General features: G+C 35.5%; 1 long non-coding RNA gene across 3 annotated transcripts in view; it reads left to right on the top strand.

Annotated features, from left to right (window-relative positions):
* The window catches only part of LOC127021216 (uncharacterized), a 199,313-nt gene that overhangs the window by 138,748 nt on the left and 36,690 nt on the right, over positions 1-23,875 (top strand). For 2 of the 3 annotated variants that reach the window (XR_007767178.1, XR_007767176.1), the window contains exons 4-6: positions 1,961-2,188; positions 3,268-3,388; positions 5,886-5,955. This is a non-coding gene — a long non-coding RNA (uncharacterized LOC127021216). The remainder of the gene's footprint in view (positions 1-1,960; positions 2,189-3,267; positions 3,389-5,885; positions 5,956-23,875) is intronic. The other variant, XR_007767177.1, reaches the window with a different exon arrangement.

Genomic DNA, 23,875 nt, shown 5'->3' with positions numbered 1-23,875 from the left:
AACTAGAGATCCCAAAAGCCAGATCCAGCTTCTGAATGTGGGAATCAATATTTTGCATCATCACTCTTTGCTGGTTGAGTCCAATGGCAAATAAAGGAAAGATGAAAGTAGAAAGTGGCTCTGAGCTATGTCTATGGACCCCTGTTGTTACCTTACTGAGCACTGAAAGTAGCTCTGGAAGTTCATGTAATCGCATTCTTTGCAGCTTATAGCATAAGCAGAATAAGCAAAATGCTTATTTTTATTATTACTCTGTTCATTTCTCTTCTGCTTCTCTGATATTCTTACTTTCTTTCTCATCCCACTTACCATATAGCTGCTGCACCAGGAGAATTCTTGAGAAGAGGGCTATATAGGACACTAATAGGAGTATTGGGCATCTCTAGGAGCTTGGAACTAAAAACCTATCAGGATTTTATTCCTTTCATGCTAAATGCAAATTTGGCTTAGAAGTTTGTTTCTTGGATATAGAAGTTTGGCTCATATGCATAATATCATCATTAAAATTCAGTGTAAATGTGTTGTGGTTTTTCCTCTCAACAGTGTTACTACAATAGGCTAAAAAGACCAAACCTGAACTTAGTAAATGGTGATGAAAAAATAAAGGGAGGTATTTTGTAGATTTCAAAGAACCACATCCTCACTGTGTAAATCATCACAGCACTATTGAAAACAATGGCAACTGAAGTAAATAACATTCTGTTGCTTTCCTGCTGGCTAGGTGGTGTTTTCTGTCTGTTGTAACATTATTGTTTGTGTTATCAGGATTTTAGCTTTGCAGACATAGAAATGAAATGGAATCCACCTGGTGGATAATTTAGTTTATGCCTTCTGCTTTATCTTAGCTTCTAGTCTCATAAGTCCCTGACTTGTAAAGTAAATTAATCAATTAAACATCGATTTTTATGTACCACTTCCCTTTAAGCTGTTCTTAGATAATATTTGATCAGTATATATTTAAAACTCCTAATGTTTAAACAAATCATTACCTTGTCATTTAGGTGTAGACATAGAAAACTAAACAATACAGTGTTAACTTATGTGTTGCAGGCTGAAAATGCTGTCTAGGCTTATCTTTTTTTAATTTGCTTTTGACATAAAACCAGTTCACTAAGTCACATACTGAGAAATTCAATAGCAGAATGGGCTTAGTGATTTACTAAAATCATATGTAAATCTCATAGTCGTATAGTGTGTATAGATTAGGAACTCCATAGAAAAAGGAAGAGAGCTGTAAGAAAATAAAGTGATAGAGCCATGAGTTACTTTTGAAGGTTCTGGAATTTCAGTCATAATCTTATGTTGATATTCCTGTTTCCATTGTGCTTGGTAGCAAGTTGCTGTTTTGAAATTGTATTTCTATTTCATTGTCAGTGTCTGAAACTGAATTATAATGATCCATAGCAACATTTTCTTAATTATGTTACTATCAGTTAATTAACACTTGTACAATGCATACCAGACATAGATTAGAAAGAGAATGAAGACATGTTCCATGTCAAGGAGAATAGGCTGGGATTTTACAAATGAAGAGGTCTAATGGAGTTCAGCATCAGTTCCCTTTGACTTTCAATGAGAACTCGATACCTGCTTTCTCTAGCATGCTTTGAAAATCCTAGCTATAGAGTGAAGGGGCCAATGCTGCAGCACTTCTCAGAATACTGAATATGGCATGTAGTCTCCCCGGTTCGGAAGACTGCACAAATTTTGGTAGTGATTTTACAAAACTGAACTTTAAGACTACATACATGAGAAATGAGACAAACTTCCTGACAGTATTGAATGCAAGTATCAGCATACACCAAATTCTTTGATAAGGTTTTGTTGTATCATTAGGTGCAACAAACTTTTATACAAGGTCTTTATAAAGTCTTACCCAAGAATTTCTGTTAATTAATTGTTGCACAAAAAAAACCCCCAAACCCTCACCCTTTATTGATTCTTTATTTCCTTTCTGCAGGTAAGACTCAAATGTTAAAGTAAAAGACTGGTAACGTTAAAACCTGTAAGATAACACCTTGTTCAAGATGGGAGTCGTCTGTTATTGTTGAGACAATAGGAACAACGGGCTAAACTTCTCTGAGCTACATCTTGCCAAAGACACATCCCAGGATGATTTCGAAGTACATTTGAGAAACAGTATGTGTTATATACACCTATTCAATAATGTCTAGCTGGCATGTTAGAGGTAACCTTATTTTTGTTTATTTGAAAGTACCCTCAGTTCTAAACCAGTTCTGTCTATTTCCATGATTTTGAACACAAAAGAATACATTCGTATATGAGTAGCAAGATATTTTAAATAATGAAATATAATTCCATCAACACTGTGTTCTCCTGTTATTTATTACTGTACTAAATTATCTACAACTGAAGACATCCAGTTTATAATGAGATATCTGATGATTTATTTTTGCAAAAAATATTAGCTTTATTATTTATTAATTCTAGCAGTATTCCTCCGTGTATACTCCATAAATATTAACAGATCTGATGTCTCGTAAAGATACAATGAAAATAGCATTATGCCTGATGTATGGGGAAGATTTGACATCTCATTTTTATGTAGTTGATCTTCTATAGCTTATAGTATCAAGAAGCTCAATTAATTAAGAACTTGTGTCAAAAAAAATTAAAAATAGTGCTAGTGTAAGGATATTTGGAGACTTGCATTTGAACTAAAACCACTGTTTAGCCATGAACATTATCATAGAGGTAGTAAAGTGGAAGAGTGTGTTTTGTTCATTTGTGGAAGACTAAATTACAAAATTCCTTTTAAATTCCTGTATTGCTCAACAAATACCCATATAAAAATATTGAGAGCTATGTGAGGATATTGTGATATGTTCTCACAGGAGTTCTCAAGCTGTTCTCTTAAAAATAATATTTATGCTGGATATTATTTTAAGTAGTATCAAAACAGTACCACTGTCTACATTTACTGTTAAAAATAAGCCAGATACCTCATCATGATGCTGTACGAATACAGCTGTTGTCTGAAACCCACAAAGACCATCTGGAATTTGAGGTTTATCAGAAGATTATTGTTCAAGGCTGGTTTGTCTCAAAACCCCAAATCCTTCACAGTTGTGCTGATATAGTCTTTTGTAGTCTGATGCAGAGAGATTTCCTTTAAGCTTGTTATATATTTGGTCTGATTAAGAACATGACAGTTACTTTTGTTTTGATATATATGATTAAATATAGTACTGTCTTTAAGTATTTTAAGGATAAATTTACAAGTTGTTTCATTGTCATTTCTCCCAGGTTTTCTCTTCAGATGGAAGAATTCATCTATCACCTAAAGAGTTGTAAATACACCGTATTAATCCCAAGATCATGAAGACTTAGAAGAACTTGATGTTTATCTATGCTTCCCCACTTATAGGTGAACTTGAAACACTCAAAGGGGCATTGTAGTGATTTGACAAATGCAAATTTAACATAGAATTAAACATGACATAAATAATTTATATTATAAGTTGATCTTTGCTTTGTATCTTTGAACAAATATCTTGTTTTTCCAAATAGCTTGATACAGGTAAGCCAGCTAAATGTTCATATTCTGTGGGGAGGAGAAGGCAGAGTTCGTAGTTACAACTGGTTGACTGTGTGTGGCTGAAAAAATCACAGCTGATAACTTGGTAATGAGAGAACAATAGGAAAAAGGAGTAGCCTCATGGCTGTAACTAAAGCACATTGTCATGTATTCTGTAACACATTTCATTTCTTTACTTAGTTTTCTAGGAAATGTAAAGGGACCAGTAGTACTTTGAGGTCTGCCTTTTTTTAATATGCAATATAGTAGTTCCAGATGTGTCTGAAGCCAGTGTGAAATCAGTGGATTCAAGAAGGCTTGCTTGAAAACCTTAGAAGTAAACAGAATAAACGAGTCTAAGGCACTTGCATTGAATTTGTAAAGATTTATGCTAGTATGTTTGGTGTTGATTGTGGCTTCTCTTATCATATCTCTTCTGTTTTCATTAGAGAACAGGCTGTGACTTTGGCTTCTAGCCAGTGTCTTTTGGCAGGACTGATACTGTAGAGATGGTACAGCCGTCACACATATCTTCATGTATACAGCATAGGACGGGACTCTAACATTTGTATGCCATATTGGAAAAATTGTGCTGAGTTAGCTTGCTACAGTTGATATTAGCTCAACAAAGATGAATGTATTCTTTGCGTTTCAACATGTTGTGGTATCAGGATCCTGCTGTTTCTCTATCAGTGTTGTTACCTATAGATAATTACATTAAAAAAATTATCATTGTTTTTTGTGACATAATACGAGGGGAGCATTTAGCAGTTCCTTCAAATTGTGGAATTACAAATAGTTTGGATTTGCTATGTATTTATTAGTACAAAAGGGAAAAGAATCTAAGTAGCATACACATACAGTGTACACAAACATATTTATAGTCTATACAAGATACTAAATTAGGTAACTGCTGCATACTTTAGATGATGTTTTAAAGCATGAAGCTCAAGTTGCAACACTGTAATCATTGAAGGAGTGCCGTGCAACCTTGAGATGCGTTGGCTGGAATGGAACAGCTCATTACTAATATGAGGCAGAATCCATAAATAAAAATCAAGCAAAGAAACCTGTGTATTTCCTAGGCATTATTGAAATGCCAGTCAGTGCTGCATGTGTGTCCAGAATTCTAAATAATTTTCTGGATGCATTTATTCCATATCCTTGGTATAAAATACCTACAAATAAATTCTAGGGCTCTCCAAATGCTTGTATGTATTTACTACTGCTCACCTACTTCTGAAATCTATTGTCAGTCATTTGACAAAGACTCAATGTCAAGTAACTGCCAGTTCACTAGCATTCCAGACTGTCACCTTCATTTTACTTCTTTCCTGGGAGGAAAAGCATTCCTGCAGGGTTGGTTTTTTTTTTTCTGGAGGCAGCAGACTACAAAATCTTTTTCCTACCAAACATTAATTTCTTGAAGGCCTGAGGATAGGGTTAAGGCCACTGCTGCAGAGACTCAAAGCTAACACTAAGCAGGGAGTGTGGCACTTCCTTTTGTGAAGTAAAACTAAGAATTGAAAGCTACTTTGACCGTGATGCAGCTCCCCATTGGCATTTTTATTTGCTAGCAGAACTTCATTTTGGTGCAGCTTATGCCAGCCTGAAGAGCTTGATGCAAAGCTCCTTAGTCCTATAATTTTTGTTTGTATAAGTTTTGTGCTTTTGAGTCAAGTCAGAATTTTCTGTAGATGCTATGTCCAGTGGACATACGTTACCTCAGGAAAAATAACAAAAGTGACAAAACTGTTTTGTATAACAGTTTGGCACAAAAGATAGAGGAAAGTAGGGCAAAGATGAATTGCATTGAAGAGATGTGTTTTTCCCCAGATCAGAATAAAGAAAGGATTGGTTTAATCCATTTTAAAACTAAGAAAGCTATAACAAAGCATAATATGAAACTGGAAGTAGGCTATATATTATAGTAATGAGAACAGAAGAATTATGGTATGTGACGTAACTAATACATTTGTATGTATATGTTTTGTATATCTTGAGATTTCTTTTTTAATAGTAATTTTGTAAAGTCTTTGTCAAATATTGTGACCTTGATTCATTATTCCTTGATTCTTGCATTGTATGCTGTTAGAACAATACAGAAGTTGAATGGAACAGTGGTGGATCAGACTTGAGATTTTGCACAGGTACGCTTTATCTGTGCTTTCTCCAAACTGAAGGTTAAACTTGATGTGTTGTTTTGAGTGACAAACAGGAAATGTAACAACAGAATGGTATTAATATATGAAATGCATGAGTTACTTTAGAATGCATTTTGCTTACTCTTCAAATGGCATTACAGCCCTGCAATGATAAGTGTCTGATTATTTTTTTTCTTATACAGCATTTTTTGAGGTGAGAAACAAGAGACCAGTATGATTATCTGGGCCTCAGAGAGAATTGTGGCAGGAAATGTAAGTATAATTTAAATATCCGTTAGATATTTGTTAACTGTGATACTGTTGAGCACGAAATAAGCTTGATTAATATGCATCTATCTAGCCTTTTTAAGAATTGTGTATCAAAGGATAAAGCATTTGCATTTTGTACGAAGTACGAGGCTGTAGCCATATCAATATCACTATAATTACACTTCTAATCTTTCCTCTGAGTATCTCAACTTTCCTTGGTGGCTGGCATCAAACTTTTTAAAAAGAGATTATTAATATCCACATTTGAGTTTGTGAGAACTTTCACTTGAACTTCTATGTGCGTTATCTGATAGAAGAAATAGTCTGAAAAAAATGTTAGCTCTTTTCATATTTGAAGTATAAGAGTAGAATAGGATACAAAAAATAGCAATATACTGGGTGTATTTTGTGATCACTTACAATACAAATTAGAACAGACTTACTGGGTTCTATTTGGCAGAAAATGGTAACGTTACGCAAGAAGGCAGATATCATGTCTAAATATGGGCAGGGATAAATCTAGCCAAAAGAAGAGTCATGGATGCAGATGTCCCTGCTGAAGTTTTTGCACCTGGGCCATTTGATTTCCAAACTGACCTCATGACTGGCCACAATGGCTGCCTTCTCTTCAAGAGCCAAAAGAGGAAGAGGCTTAAGTGGGTCCATATGGCACACAACAATCGACAGCAAAGATGCATTGCCAACTTGGTATTGCAACTACAGTTTGTATTTCAATGTGCTGTGGAATTGGTTCACTATTCACAGAAGAGCAAGTACTGCCAGGAGCAGCTTAATCTATGAATTTATCTAATTATGTCCTAAAAGCACTGGAGAACTGCAGTATGATTTCAGATGTTGTGAGATGAAGCCAAAGTCAATTTAACCTGAACTGTGCAAATTCCAATTTGCATCCAGAATCAAGAAGTTGAGCTTCTCTTATCTATAGTGGCAAAAAAAAAAAGTTGTACTGTATTGCATCCTTTGGGTAGAAAACAGAATATACCATCAGTTGACTTCCAGGAGTTAAAGAAAGATGACAAAAAAATTACAAATAAGCCATTGCACATGGTTATCTGTGACCTTGAGCAACTTCTTGTTGTTTTTCCTTCTCACCTTGGACTTCATAATAGAATTTATTTTAAAGCAATGATACACATCTGAAAAGAGTAAAAGACCTTTGATATAATTGCCGTGAAGCTAGAAAATCAAATGATATTACTGTAAAATCCTTGTAATAGCCTAGGCAATAACTTGGCTGTGTTTGAGTGCTATAGCTCTGTTTGTTCAGTAGTTGTTCATTATGTAGTTTTATTGGTTATTTTTCCCTTCTATCCTCTGTTGATAGATGGTACTTAACTATTTATGAGTCTCTCCAAGGGTGAAGTTTGCGATTTCCTGGCTGGAATTACAAGTGAGAGGAACGTAATTGTACTGGGTAGTGTGACACCTGTGTGTATTTGTTCCATTGTGATATCTAGAAAAAGATTTATGTATGCGAGTCATTTTTTCCACTTGAAGACAGCCACATAGTTTGGGTAGGACATTGCCTTGTGACTGTGGTATTCTTGTTGACTAATGGTAGATATGAACCAAACACATATTTGCATTTGATAACCCAAGTAGGCACCTGTCCCTAAGGTTATACTTAAACCAAATCTCTTTCGGGTAAAAAAAAAACCAAAATGTCGAGGAATTTCTCTAGTTGATGTATCTCTGGACATACTGGTTCTACTTAGAAGTGCTGTGGCAGGATCTGAAGTATTAGTGGAAAATACAATATTGTATGATATTGAAAGAGTCACTAAAAATGCATAGCAGATGATCTGAAGATAGTCTTCCATCAGGTTTTATTGAGCTCAGAGTTGAGCCTAAAAAATGGCAATAATTAAAAAATTTCTAATTGTTTTAGCTGAGTAGTATTCATTCGGTGATTTTTTTTTCTAATGTAGAAAACTATTCCCACCCCATTTTTCCAGAGGATGTGTCACTACTACTTAGTTTGTGTAGCTCCTCTTTTTTTTAACTTGCGTGTGACTGCCATAAGCTCACATTCAAATTTGTCACATTGTCCCAAGGATATTTTAGCATTTGCTCTTTTCATCTTTAAACAGAAAAATGTTACTTCCAAAGATCTACACTTCCAAACTATAAGTGCATATAGCCTTGCGTAGTCAACCTTTTACAGAGCTGCTGCAGAGAACAGATTTCTAAATAATCTTGTCACAAAGCCCATGCAGTTATGCAGATGACATACTTATCAGGAATGGAAAACCTAGACTCACAGGGTTTTTACAAGTTCAATAATGTTCATCCTGCCATCAAATTCTCTCTGAAATACTTCTATACCTACAGTGCTTTCCTAAGCACTCCATAAAATCTTTAAAAATAAAAAAAAATAAATCTAATAGCCTACAAGCTACAGTACATAGAAGCAATCTCTGTGAAAACAGTCGATCCAAATACACCAAACCATTTTAATATACAACCAAGTCATTAGACATCACTGCATGTGCCACGAGCAGGGTGCTTATAGCTATCTCATTAATTAAGACTTTTATTCAACAAGGCTATTCTCCTAGGAAAACAAAATATATTTTTGAAAGGCCAACTAAGTTCCTATAAGGAATTGCTTTGATCCAGGAAGAAACCCCACTGGTTATATACATCTCATTGTAACATACAGTTTAGGAATCTACATGGAGAAATCCCTAAACAATTAATAATTTTTATTTTTATAAAATTTATATTATATAAAAACTTATATTAACAAGATTTCACCTTGAAAGAAACTTCCCATAATATCCTCATCTAGCCTTTAACCAGGCACACTCTTGTCCAAGTCATAATGAGAAATAAATTCCCTGCAGTGTAAAATTTGCCAACTGAATGGTTCTAAAACGAGAGCTGAGCAAAATCATATAGATGGTTGACACATTCCACTATGTCCACAGTAAGTAGCCTCTGCCAGCACTTCATGAAAATCCCTGAAACATTATATACTTTTTCCATTGTGTAAAACTCCCCAATGATATTAAACAATCACTACACACCAGAATGATCTAACACAGCTAATCGGATGTAGATAGAAGTCCGGAATATCCACTTACTTGCTGGAAAAATTCCTTATGATCTAGTCACTTCTCTGATTTTTTTAAGTTTTCAGGTAGTCACCAAACAAAATACTTCCTAAAGATGATACTGAAAAGGAAAGCCCTTAATTTGAGTTAATAACAAAACCCAGAAACTCAGAAATACTGGTTTAATAACTAATCTCATCATGTTTCACAGATGGTAAACATTACTTTTCTTCCTCTGTATACTAGAGAAAGCCACTTTAAACCTGTTCTTTCCTGCAACCCCCTGTCCAACTAATACTCCCTATGCCACAAGTACCTTCCACGTTTTTCTGTCAGCGATTTTTTTTTTTTTAAACCAGTAAGTATCTAATTAAACCCTAAGCATTTGCTCTTCTATAAAACTAATATACTTTCTTCCCTATGGCCTCGAGCACTGTGCAGGCTTGAAAGACTGTCTTTTTCTGTTCTCAGTGGCAGCACTGGAAAGAGATGATGTTGCCATACCTCATCCAGAGTCCTCTTATCTGACATGAGGATGCCATGTTGAAAAGTAGATTTAGACTGTAGAAAGGGAGGTAATGCCCAAAACTGAATGCTTTTTACTCAGGGGTAAATGAAGGTGTATGCCTTGAAGACAATCCATTCAGCAGTGCACAACCAGCGCAGAAAGCAGAGAGCGCAATTCTGTAGTATTGATTCAGCAGCTAAAAGAGACCCAGGGACCGAAGTGTGGGCTACAGGAATTTGACCTTGTGTTAGATTCCACTGAGGAGTATGTCATATTTCAGTCTCCTCTGAAGAACAAATGTAAGAAAGTAATTCGACCTTGACGGCAAACTTACTTAGCATTTGCCCTCCAGCAACCTACAGCAGAGGCCCCATGATCATGTAGGTGAAAAGAGAAATTATCGTGAACAATATGGGATCCACAACTGAATTTCACAAAAATATGTTGATCTTCTGGGAACTACCCCTACTTTGAATGAGCATAGGAAAGTTGTATAGTGATATTTCACTGGTTTGTGAGCTTGCAGGGAAGGGTTTTCTCTCTTTCTTTGTAGTTTCAGCACAATGTGACACGGACAATGTTTCTTTTGTCTGCTGTGGGGAAGTGTGGGTTAGGTGAAGTGTGTGTTTATCCATTTGTAAGCAGTGTAGGGAGGGTCTATGTGTTTTCTTATGAGTGCTAGGTGTGAAGGTGGTTTATTCAGCTAGGACTGCTACCACAAGAATATCATAATCTCAAGCAAGTACAGCATGGCTCTTTTACAATCCGTACTAGACAGTGTACAGTGGCCCTAGAACTGTTTTCTTGAAACTCTGTATTATAATACTTGCCACACCTACTGCAATACTTCCTTAATATAAAATAGATCTTAAATGTCACTTTCTGGTTTTACTTACTATTGAAAACTCTTATATGCAAAATTTGAATGTCACTTGGATATGAAGTTCATATAGCTATGACTTTCCTTTATAAGATTTTGATTATTGCAGTCTTTCAGATGACCCTTGTATATTGCTTATGAATTCAACATCTGACTTAGGCTTTTTGTGATCCTTTAGGAAAGGACATTAACCTTATTGAAAACAAACCCAATTGTTTTATATTATGTGCTGTTGTTACTGTAAAAGCCCTTGAGCAAGCAAGAAAGGAGTATCTCAACAATACTCACTGTTTTCTGCATTATTTTAAGACCTGTAAATATATGTAACAAAAATAGATATGCTGGGTTAACTTACAAGCTATTGGGCGGGCAACTTCATCTTTTCTGTCCTGTAACAGCCATGATTCATCTGTGAGGACTTCATAGCTTAGCAGAAAAATGCATCTTTCCAATTGGCTCCACATGGTTTTGTACAGCTCCAGTAGCTAACTTGGTTGTATATCTGAAGTTTGTCTATCATGCATTGCTGAAACAAGACCAAGACTCCTAAAACATCTGGCTATACCTCTGTGTACATGTAGACTGTACTTCTGTATACAACTGTAAGCATTTAAAAAAAAATCCAGTCTACCAGCTACTTGTCATGCATTCATTATATGAAGTAGAATTTGATGTGAAGAAAGGTAGTTGCAGAAGAAAGAGAGACTTAAGTGTTAAGAAAATATTTACTTACATTTGTTTATTAGAAGAAAGAGATGGTGTTTAGAAGCCACGGATTACAATTTTCCTGTGATAATTTTTCTCGTCTTAATGTCAAATATAAGGTTATTTTATGACATTTTCTTTAGTAACTTCAAAATAGCAATTTGCCAGAACTTATTAGCCTTGAAATATGTCTAGTGGAGTAAAGTGTATAGACTGCCATAATGTTATGCAATTTCTCATTGTGGTTAAAAAAAAAGCCAATATTAAATCATCTCTTTGTTTTAAATTTGCTCAAATGACAGATCAGTGTCAATAAATGAGTGGTATTTATCAGATACTTGGGGGCATGTAAACTTAAAGGAAATGCAGAGACACTGTAGTAATAGTATTTTTAGCATAGCTAAACATAGCAATTGTAGATGCTTACTTAAAAGAATTCACTAATGGCATGCCTGGGCTAAAGACTTCTGACCACTTATCACTCATGACAGTGGCCTGCTGAGCAGTTAAAGGAGGCCTGAGGAGACTTTGTGTGGGGTTCCATGTATTTTGTACAGGTTTTCCATTCCCCTGCGTTATGCTACTGTTTGAATGAGCCTGATGTAGCGTGCTGAAGAGGGCACAGGAAGAAGCATACTAGGTGCTCTCTGAGTATGCTGAGCAAATTAAGACTCTCAAAGGGCTTGGGAGAGCTGTCCCAGGGGATCGTGACCAAACTCAAGCGTGAGATAAGGTTGAAACAAAAGGAGGTCTGTCAAAATCTTAGGTGGATCCAGAATGCTCGGTGGCATTTCCAATGTTGAAATGGCAGTTGTGGAAGGTTTTAGGACAGTTTTGTACTCCAGCACCTCAGCAGGGTTCTTTATTTTGGCAGTATCTGTTGGTTGTCTGTGTTTAGAGATAGATTGTGTATTTATAAATTGGGAAAATTATAGTACACCTTTTGTTTCACAGCAGTGAGGGTTATGTGGGTGATAATTAAAAAGAAACATCTGTTAGAGATTGTAAAGGCAAGTCAATATCATAAAAGTAATAAGCTAACACACACTGGAGGAAAGAACTGGAATGCATGAGGGAAGTTATGGTCTGAGTCCTACAGGACCCAAGAACCTTTCAGATTGGGACTGGTTCAGATGCTAAGCAGCTATGCAAATACATGGAAAACTGTACAGTCATAGAAGATACAATTAAATGTGCTAATTGTTCTTAATGTGCAGAAGTCCATACCGAAGTCTGGTATAATGACTGTGGTCATTATAATGACCAAATAATATAATAATATAATAATCCACACTTTTATTTGTAGTTCAGAAGTTTCAATAGCTTTGTGCCTTTTACTCTTTTTGTTGACAGTAGCAAGGCAGTGAACGCTGTAAAATATATTGATAATATTTTTCTTTAACATGATTTAAAAAAAAATCAACAGTCTCTCAGCATGTTCTGTAAAGCTACTGTAGTCTCAGTTCAACTATTTCTGCCACCGGTTTGAGCTTTGTCCATTGTCACTGTGGTAGTACCATACTGACCTTTCCTTGGCCCATCTGGTACGCTTTTCAAATGAATGTTGCTGCTAACAATGCCCCAGTTCAAGCTGATGCTGGAGTGCAATTTAGTCATTGTTCACCAATGATTAATCAAGAAGAGATTTCATAATGAAGTCAGCATTAAAATGTATGGGCATGTGGCAAATCAGATTGAATGGCAATATCTCAGAATATATAGCATCATATTGTTAGGTTTCTTTTGTGGTTTTCACTCTCCTGGGGACCTGAGTATAGACTGTGATATGCTGAGAGCCATGTTTATTTTACATTTTAAATGATTAGTGGAAGATTAAACTTCCATGCTAACTGAAAAATATAATGAAAATGCTAAATTCTGGGCTCCCTATCTAAATATTATTAGCTTTTACGTGATGTATTTGGTTCTTTTGTTCTTGCTGACTCACAGTCCATAACCTTTCTTTTGTTAACGCATTTTAATTCCCTGTTCAGTATCCCTAGACAAAAAGGCATTGTGATACAGTAGTGGAGGGAAGGAGAAGAAATAGCCTAAAAAGAGAAAATAATGGAGAACTATTTCTAGATGCTTTCATTAAATATAAACACAATTAAGAATAGTCACTAGCCGATGAGGGGATGAATTATATTCAAGATGGCTGTAATTTTTGAATCACAGAAGGGAAGTTATAGCTAAAAATAGTTTACATTAGGTAAAAGTGTACCTGACACATGTGCACTGTAGGTTGTACCTGATACTGTCCTACATTAAGGACCCAGGTCAAGACCACTTACCATGAATTGCCGGGTAAACTTGTGAATTCCAGGATGGAGGAAAGAAACTAAACTTGTGGATATGTGGATTTTATATACATCCTTACCTTCTTCCATTCCAAATGTTTAAAGGTGCTCTCACACTGGTCTCATCAAAAATTTTGTAACGGGACTGTTGGTCAAGCAAATGGTGATGCAGAGTTCCAAAGTAATAGGATCCCTGCTAAACAACAGCAGCTGGCATTTCTAAGAGACTACCCATTTTTAATCTCCAAAAAGCAAATGACTTGTGGTCATATCTGTCTGATAATTCAGGCAAAGGATTTGTACAGATACTGGGGAAGGGGAAAGTGAAAAGAAGCACTGAAAGAAACGAGAAAAGGACATGATGCTATGCTGTGTAAAGAAGGGAAATACAGGACTGAATACGTAGTTAAATGTTCCATATACTTTGGGGAATATTTGTGGGGGGTTATGTATAATGCTTTATCACTTAACAAAAAGTCCTGATATCTTGCCTGTCTGTTGTCATGAAGATGCAATTTATTCATCATCAGAAGTCAGTTAAGGATAAAAACAGAAACCAAGTAGTGTTTCATCTTGAGTTTGAAATAACAATTAGAATTCTGACTTGAACAAATTTAAAAAAAAAAAAGGCGAAATCAAAAAAGTTCGCCACAAGAGCTATTGTTGTCATGGTCATCTGACTGCCATGGGAAAATTATCCTGCAACAGAAAGTGTCAAGGAAAAAGTACAAGAGGTTTGCATTTGACAGAATACTTGTCTTTACAGCAGAACATCGCTATCTCTGTAGTTTCTTACAAGTAAACACTGGTGATTGCAAATGCAAACCCTGTTATGAGTAGATGGATCTGCATTTGGAGGGAAAAAAAATTCAAGTTACTTCTTTCCCTTCTGTTGTAGACAAGATTGTTTTTACTAGACTGATGGGGGGCACCTGATTCTTTTTCAGTTGTCTAGTGGATGCATATCTAGATTTAAAAAAAAAAAAAAACAAACCAGAAAACATTAGCTATATCTCTTCCTGGTATAGTTGTGTACCAAGGAACAAGGAGTAAGTGGAGCTATTGGAAAGTATGGATCTTCCTTTAAAACAGCACATATTTTGACATAGTTTTACTCAAGGAGGGCCAAGAGACATTTTAATCATTAAAAAAAAAAATTCTTATTGTGTATAGGTCCCAAATCCAATGCAATCTGAATTTAAGTTAACAATATATCTTATTCCAAGAAATATTTTTCATTAAATCCTTCATGAAAGACTTGGTTGTTGGGTATGAGATCCCCATCTTCTTTAATATGCAGCAGAACCCAGCATGTTTTATTCAACAAGTCAGATCAGTGAGTGTATTCAGACTATAAATTTGTACATTATCTACAGATAAAAAACATACAATGCCAAGAAACTGGCAAAGAAATTTCCAGTTGAATTTTTTTGTTTGGGTTTATAAAAATAACTGTGGTGCATCAATTACTCCCTATTGCCATGGATACAAGTGATACTTTATTATATAACTGTACAGCTGTGCTCGGTTCTAATATGAAAAACAGACTTTTTCATCTTTCTATTTCATAGTTACTGAACTGAGATAATAACATCTCCTTTTACCTATGAATGTATTCAATTTCTTTGCCATTCTCTGAAGTATTATTGATTAGAATTTCATTAAGGCATTTATAATAAAATCTATAGTAAATGCTTCTGTTCTACTACAAGGATGCTATGGATGAAGGTTGTTCTAGTCTATACTACACATGCAACAAAGGTATATACCAGAAGAGCACTATTAAGGTGAAGAAGTCAAGCATTCAAAAATTACACATTATCCAAATTCAGGCTATATTGTTCATAGATGTTATGATGCAGTCTTCAATCAGATAAGTATGTTTGCTATACCTTATTTATTTTGGACTGTTCTAACAAATAATAATTCTGACCAAAAAAGTTATAATTCTGACAAAATATAATTCTGATTGGCTTTTCTGTAGAAGTTATCGCTGTAGTGTGGAAACCTTTATGCACACGATTAAATGCTTCCTCACAACATTCCTGCATAGTAACATTTCCTCCAATATTCCTGGATAGTAATATTCCCATTTTACAGCTAGGGATCTAAAACTTTGAGAAGTCATTGTTGCAAGATTGATACTTCTGTGGATTGTAAAATTAGAGCCCTCCATGACCTGATTTTTCCTAGTCCTTGGCCTTGTATGGTATTTGAACTGTTCAGAGCATTGTTCTTGCAGACCTGGCTCACAGAGTGAGCTCATGCTGGGAATTGAGCCTCTGACATTGAGGAGCATGCAGTTAGCAATATCCTCTGGGAAATTTGGTTTAGAAAAACCTTGCTATTTAGGTAGCAACATACAGGCCTGTTTGGCAGAAGCAGGACAGCGTAGTTCTTCTGAGTTACCTCCCGATCCCTTCAACTCTTGCATCCTCTCTACCATTCCATCTTAGTCTCCGTGTTTATCAAAATCCCTGTTGTTTCTAATATGTAACTGTTAAAACTTTCATGTGTGATCTATACCTCTTACCTGTGTGATAGATTTCAGCTGTGGTAGAGTATGTACTGGCTATTATCTCTTGGGTATGTTAGCTGTAAAGTTCTGGTGGTACTGACAGAATTAGACTACTAAAGTAAATGATATTTTGTGTTGTGCAGACATTTTTGCATTATTTTTGGAAAAGTAGAGATAAGTAGAAATACTTTTAATACTTTTTGTGTTACAGATAGAAAAGTGCTTTTTCATTTGTATAGGACATTCAATAATAGTGCAAAGTAATAACACCAGTGAGAATGCAGAGATCCTCACATATGCAAGAGAGAAAGTCTAGGCTTATGGTTGATGTGGCAGAGGGGAGTAGTAGTTTGGGGAGTAAGGCCAAAATGGCAAACAGAACTTATGGAGCTATGCCTGACTATAGTTTGGAGAAAAGTACTGACACAAAAGGACTTTCACATGCTTATTACCAACATCACATCATAGTCTCAGGTTTGACGTATTTTTCTGTATGTTGTCTTATTACATAATTAGTATAGAAGGTGGAAGGGGAAAAGATGTTTTTCTAATTATGTGGAAAGGTAATTTTCTAATAGTAGAAAAGGCAAAAAACTCAGTCTTAATGGTCACATGCTGCTCATATCCCAAAAAGTAAATGCTCCAACATGTTACAATGAATTTAAACATTCAGGCATCTTCTCTATTTTAGGAAAATCAGAGAAACATAGTGTCAGTACTAGTTAAGGTGATGCTCTGTAAGTCAGTCTATATTTCCTTATTTTAGATTGCATGAGAACAGATCACAGAAAACCATACAAATATGCAAATATATGCAGCCATTAATACCTGTAGATAAACGTACTGTAAAATTGATTATCTCAGTATATCTATAAGGCAGCTCCTTACAAATACAGAGGTATATAATAAATTTTGTCAGTTTGAATGGTTTATTGCCGTATGTAGGCACCTCCTTTTCTTGGGCAGCACTGCCTCAAATGACATAATGAAAGAAATGAAACTTGTAGAGACCTGGTTTAATAACTCTACTTATGCTTCCTCCCAAGCACTAGAGATTCTGTGGAAAGAGTGATATCTGCATATGCATCCACATGTATATATTCATGCACAAACACACATACGTATGTAGACCTACTTACGGCTGCAGTAGCTCCACTGGGACAATCAATTTAGGGCAGTAAAGGTGCTGCTCGAAGTGGCACTGCGGTGTGAATCAGCTCCAGTCCAGAAAAGGAGAAATAGAACAGTGGCATAAAATGTCTTTTACCTTTTCCTTTTAAGCATCAGTACAAAAAATTGGGACCTTTCTATCTTAAGAGGCTTTTTTTCCTGTAAAATTTTACTATCAGCTAGAGACACGTTGGGCTGTACAAGGCCTTACACAAACTAGAGTTTAGAGCAGACTTTATCCGGAGGACATTACAGCCAAGAATTTATACTGCAGGAATAATGGACCTTTACAGGATGTTTTTATTTCTTTTTTTAGTTATGACAAGTTACATGGCTGGTTAGGATCTTCCTGGATGTCAATTTATGTCTTCATATGTCATAAGAAATAATTACAAATACCCTATGGCTTTATGTTAATGTGTCTGTGTTGCAACAGAGGTCGGTTAGAGACTTTAACTGCAGAATCTTGTTTTCAGTTATTAATCCTTTTCCCTGAACTGCCAGGCCTTGTAAGGAGAAGGTACCTGGCGTGAGTATTCTGCCTCAGGTTGTGCTGATGAGTGTTGCTACAGTCCCATGACTTTTTATGGTGAGTCAGGAGACCTTTTGATACCACTGATAGTGAGGGGTTGTACTGCATTAGGAAAACTCTCATTTCCTTTTTTCCTCATATGAATCTGTCTTGCCTATTGTGTACCTAATTTAGGACCTGGTTTTCATTTCAAGTGCCTGACTCCCTAAACTATAACTTAACTAAAGGTAGACCTTAATGTTCCTGAGATCCTTTAGGTTTCACGATTTCCTTACTGTGAAGTTGACTAATGACAGTTGAAGACCCATTACCCCAATGCACTTGAAGGGACAAAAGCCATGAATAATTGTTCTTCAAACATCCCGTTATTAGAAAGGACCACAGACAAAAGCAAGGGTTAAGTTGAAGCCCTGTTTTAAGGCACATGTACTGGATCTTGGACTTGTTTTAAGCATGTAACAGTTTGCTGCAATTAGAAACCAGCGTTATCACTTCAATTAGCCTTGGGCATAATCTTTCCTCTCCTATTTAGATCATATATCAGCACCAGTAGTTCATGTTGTACTTGTAAGTAATGTACATTAAGTCTATTCCACTGTTCCATTTTTCCATCTTAATGCCTATTTGACACCCTATTTAAAATGTGTTTCATTTTACACAAAATAATTATTCATATATTAATTGTGCACTCATCTTTCCTTCAGTGCTCTTTGTTATCTGATTATGTTGAATACAAGTCAGTATATTACTGACTTCCAATTCTGTTACACACTAAACAGAGCCATTATGAATCCTGTTTATAATGGTGCCATTAAAAATGATGTGCTGTCAAGAATATCTTATAATGATGGTAGAGAATGTGTGTTTTCAAAGATATTTAATGACTATATGGTTTTAAAACTGCAGTGGAATACTTCTAATGGATTCCAATATAATAAATCAATCATATCTTGCTTGACTTTAGTTACATTATATCCATGCTAACTGTGTTTTATGAAAAATTCCACAGTTAGCTCTGGAATATTTTTTTCCCCCTCTCAGCCTTTGGGCATTGTTCAGGTTTAAATTTTATATAAGTATTTATCTGAAAGATTGTTTTCTGCATGATGTTTTTTCCACCAGATTTGTTATGTGGTTAAATAGGTACAATACAAAACACTTACAATGTACAATCTTAATTCTAAGTGATAACATTAGAAAACGTATGAGCTCTCTTAAAAGGAGAACTTAACATATTCCTAATGGGTGAAATACTGCCAGTAGTTATTAGTACTTCAGATGATTCCCAATGCAACAGAAGTGCTGCATTTGCATGGAACACAGAACAAGAACAAGGGGGAATCTATACCTCTGCTGCAACCAGCAAAGAAACAGCGACTCTAGAAGATAATCTGGGGAGGGAGAAACCTAGGTGGGTCCGTGACTCTGGAATTTAAAAGCACTGAAGACAAGATAACCAAGACTGCTGTTCAATCCCAAAGATACTTCTGGAGGCTTTCTGACCTAACCGATTACTTCTGATATTTGCATAATGAGACAGAGTATGACAGAAGTTTTTTCTCTCCCCTACTTCTTCCAGCCATTGATAGCTGAAGGAGACTGTGGCCATCAGGTAACAGGACATATGATAAAATATCATAATTTTTATTATTGGAGTGACTAGTGGAATACTTAGTTTTCCAAGTCTTATATTAGAATTTTTTTTTATACGGTCAATAATGTCTGTTCTTTGACAGTCTGGCTGCAGACTTTCAACAGTGTTGGGATTCTGCTTCAGTTTGGTGTAACATCATAGGTCCTATGGGTTTGGATTGTTTCTTTTCCTATTATCTTGGTAGTCTCCTGACACAGAGCCCATTCATTTGGGTTTTATTGTGTGCAGAGAACTTATGAGTCTGATGAAAATTATCTCAAGATGCATTATCTCTCTGCTGGCTTTACTACTCCCTGTGAAAAAATTCAGGTGATCTTTTTTTTTTAAGCAAGTGAGTTGCAGGATAATCACTTATTTTCTTTATAGACATTTATGTGGAACTTTTTTACCGAAGTATGTCAACAATTGACAGATAGAAATGAATTTTCATAGGGCGGGAACAGTATCAGTGCTGTTCATTAGTGGTAAACTAAAGTATATTAAGTTAAACCAAGTTGTGAATACAGTAGAACTGAGACCAGGATGCTAACTTCTAATCATGTTTCAGTCACATCATATAATTTTCAATGTCAACGAAAATATAATATACATAAAACTTACCACTTCTTGTGATCTTTTGCCAAAAAACAGATGAATGAGAGGACACCTAGGCTGTGTGTTTAGGCACAAGATCTGATTCTTAGATATTTCGGTATGGTACAAATGATGTATCAGAAGAAAACTCACTGCTGTTATATCTGCTGTAGTCAGGCCCGATAGTTTCATTGTCACTAGGGCTTTTTTAGGGGAAGGGAGATGAAGTAATTAAATGTTCCGTATCTATTCCACCAACACTAGCATCGGGAGAATTATTTGAGAAATGAATTGGAGAATGATACAGGCTTCTTATCAACAGCTGTCTGCTTCATGATGCATTGATAGAAATCCTCTCTCTAATATATCATCAGTTGGAAGTAGTATATGTTTATGATATTCCAGAGCTCAATTCTGTAACACAAAATTCTGTACTGTCAGGGTATTTTTTTGTTACTGAATGACAGCGACAGTATTATTCTTTTCCCAGATATGTTCAGATTGCCAGCATAATGTTGTTATACCTTGTTCAGATAAGGCTAGTTTCTTTCTCAAGGCAAAAAGCATACAGAGCCTTAAGCAAGCAGTAAGAAAATGAAGAACCCTAAAACAAGTCTGAATATTCAGTACTTTAAAATGAAGAATACAAAACTGTTGCTCCTGGTATCTACTGTTGTCTAGATTTCTTAAATATTTCATTCAAAAAACATTTAACCAGATTTTTTTCTCAAAAGTTCTCTTCACATTCTCTAGTGGAATCAGTAACTTAAATATTAGAGTATGATTATGTCCCTGTTGAGAGAAAAAAAAAAAAACCAACAACAAAAAAACCCAGCTTTTAGAGCTGCAAGCCTATAACTTCAGAAATTCTTGTAGCTTTTTTTAAAAGGAAAACGTGCTTTTGCAGCTCCTCAGAAGTGAAGTTTTTTTATTTTCTGTATTGTTAGCTGTATAAATTTTCAAGGTGTATCAGATTAGGCTGTGATTTATCTCAGGGAGCCTAACTGAAATAATTCTTCAGTATTTTTAGTAGGATAATCCACTGAAGAGAGAAAATTTGTTAAAATCTGCTGGCAAGAGCAAGATTTGGCCATATAGCCGAATAGGCAAGATAAAAATTAAGCAATGTGTACATATTCCCCATTTAATTAAATAAGAGCAAACTAATGCTGCTTTAATTCATGGTTTTATTTTTACTTTTGTCGAAGGATACCAAGTCTCTATCTGAATTGAAGAATGATTTTTAGATCATAAACTTTTCTTTCTACTTTAGAGTAATTTATCATACTGAAAACCAAATTAAAGCTTAAGAGAGTTTGAGAAAATAAAGAATACGTCATTATTCTAGATCACTGTTTTAAGATTAATGTAATTCTGTTGGGAATTTAGAAGGAAGTTGAGGAAAGGAGATGCATCTCGTTATTATGGCGGCCCTTCTTTCTGTCTGTAACTTCTGAGGCATGCTGTGTTCACCTATCCTGTCCTGATATACTTGTGCCCTTTTTCCTGGAGGCTACTGTATCATCGCTTCTCCCAGAACAATTAATCATGTAATTGTTCTCAAACTCTCATTTGGAGTGAAGTGAGTTTATCAGAGATGTATTAGTCTAATTCATTTGTAACTGAACCAGAGGTAGGGATGAATATGTGAATTAATATTCCGGACCAGCTAAGAGGGTAGGAACCTTTTAAATTGGAACAGTATGTGTGAACAGCTGCAGGTATTTATCACTTGATTGTCATCTCTTTTTTCCATTTACAGGATGACACAGGTTGTTGACTGGAGTATAAGCTACACTATTTCATTGCAGAAGTTGTGTTATGATTATACATGTCCCAGAAATGCACTGTAGTTAATGACAGTCATGCACTCTGGCCCATACGTTTTTTCTTGCTTTGTCTGAAAAAAAAAAAAAATTCTAATTACAAAAACACATTAAATATCATGCAAAATAATAGATTAGAATCCAAATTAACATGAGGCTATTAGCCTAAAGCTACTAATGCAGTGGCTGAACTTTGCAAAAGGATTTTAATAGAGCTTTGACTGCCTCTATCATGGATCTTTTACATTAAATTTACATTAAACACATTATTAAGCAAAGCAATAATCCTGTACCATAATTCTGATTAATAATGTGAAGTATTGCGCAATGAACTTGGAGGGAAAGTTCATTCTTTTTGTTTTGATTATCATTTAAGGAGACAAATCAGGTTCATATATTTGTGGCATTCTCCATTTAGCTACAACTATGACCCTGACTTGGGATGCACAAATTGTTTTGGTTGGTGCATTAAAAAAAAAAAAATCATTATAGAATCTTCCTATATTTAAAATGATATCTCATTAAGAATCTTACATTTGTCAGTTCTTGCAACAATATTATTCAGAATACCACCTTGTATCATTTCTTGTTGGTGCGTTGTCAACAATAACAGAAGCCACCCATATGAAAGGCCACATTTTCAAAGGAGCCCAGCACCTGATAGTTTCCCTAAACGAGCCTTGAAAAGGATTTTAACACAGATAACAAATATGTGGCAGACCTTTTTCCATACATTTCATTCCAGATATACACAATATCTATTTGTAAGTGGAGCATTGCTCATTAGTCTCATGATAGGAACAATGGAGTAATGTTTTTCAGTGTGCTAGGTTAGGATTGGAGAGTTATATTCTTTAATAGTAATAAATGAATGTTGAAAATTAACCTAGTTTTATGCAATTGTAAGTAAAAGCTATCACGGTACAAGAATTCTTTTCCAAAAAGTTTATAGCTTAATGGATTTTAAAAGGTTGAGAAACACTGACCTGTACAATAATAGTATGGTAGTTTGGTGCCTCCTAATGAGATACACAAACAGCCAGTAAATGTTGCAGGAAACAGTCTGCTGAAAGGAGGGTTCATAAATTTCAGCCTTCTGAGATTAAGATGACTCCCTGCAACTCAGATACAATCGCCTAGAGACAGATTTATGGCTTAAAACACTTGTTTGATAGTAGATATCTAAGTCTTTCAAAGATAAAGCATGGCTGAGGTTGTCAGTACTCCTGCAGATGCATGTTAGGAAGCTGAGAACCCACTTCTGCGTTAGGGACTCCTGAAGGAGATGACAGGACAAATCTGCAAGATAGAACCGTTCCAAAGCCACCAAGATGGCAGTAGTTCTGCGTATGCACAAAGCAAGCTTCAGGCTGGGGAACTTAGTGGACAGAAATATAGCATCTTTGAGATGTTAGCAGCCAAAGGGGTTAAACAAGGCTTTTTAGAATCCCTGTCTTAGATTTAAATGCCTAAATTCCGTTTCAGCTCTTGTCCAGATCTGGGCCTGATACACTATGATGAAATGGGTCACATAAATATCCAAGATATGTATCACCAGAGGGCAGTGCTAAACTGGGAACTAAAATTTTATTTTGATGTGTAATTCATGTGTGTGGAAAAAACCTGCTTTTGTTCTGCTTCAAATATTACTATTTAAAAATATTTTTATTTTATTGAAACTAGTGTATGTCTGGTTTTAGAGGCAATGAGAAACATGATGCTTTTAATTGGAGCAAGGAAAACTGTAAAACATTACTTGTTGGAGTTCAGAAAAGAGATTTTGCTCTCAATTGCTCAGACCCTGAAAGAAATTTTGTTAGTGTTTCTCCTTAAGAACATGGCAAGATTCAAAAATAAATTGACAAGTTATTTGACATATTCTGTGCTTAGCCTCCTCAGAACCCCAGGTTCTCTCTTCTAGGTGACTGGAAAAGGTATGCTCTGTACCTCGTCTATGCTGCTCATCCGGGGAAATAACAGTCTTGCTTTAGAAGCTGTGGCCTGTGTCACGTATAGAGGCATGGCACAGAAAGAGTTACTGTAATTTGCATAAAAATGCCAGTAAAGTGCAAATGCTGCTTCATTAATATGAATGAAGTTCACAGGATATTTACAAATTACACAAAGCCCCCCATTTAAAAATATATATATTTGATGCAAGTCACACAGAGTGTGTATGT

The sequence above is a fragment of the Gymnogyps californianus genome, chromosome 12, assembly GCF_018139145.2.
Source record: "Gymnogyps californianus isolate 813 chromosome 12, ASM1813914v2, whole genome shotgun sequence".
Taxonomy (NCBI): domain Eukaryota; kingdom Metazoa; phylum Chordata; class Aves; order Accipitriformes; family Cathartidae; genus Gymnogyps; species Gymnogyps californianus.
The sequence above is the reverse complement of the archived record's forward strand: the minus strand, read 5'-3'. Positions and strand labels throughout refer to the sequence as shown.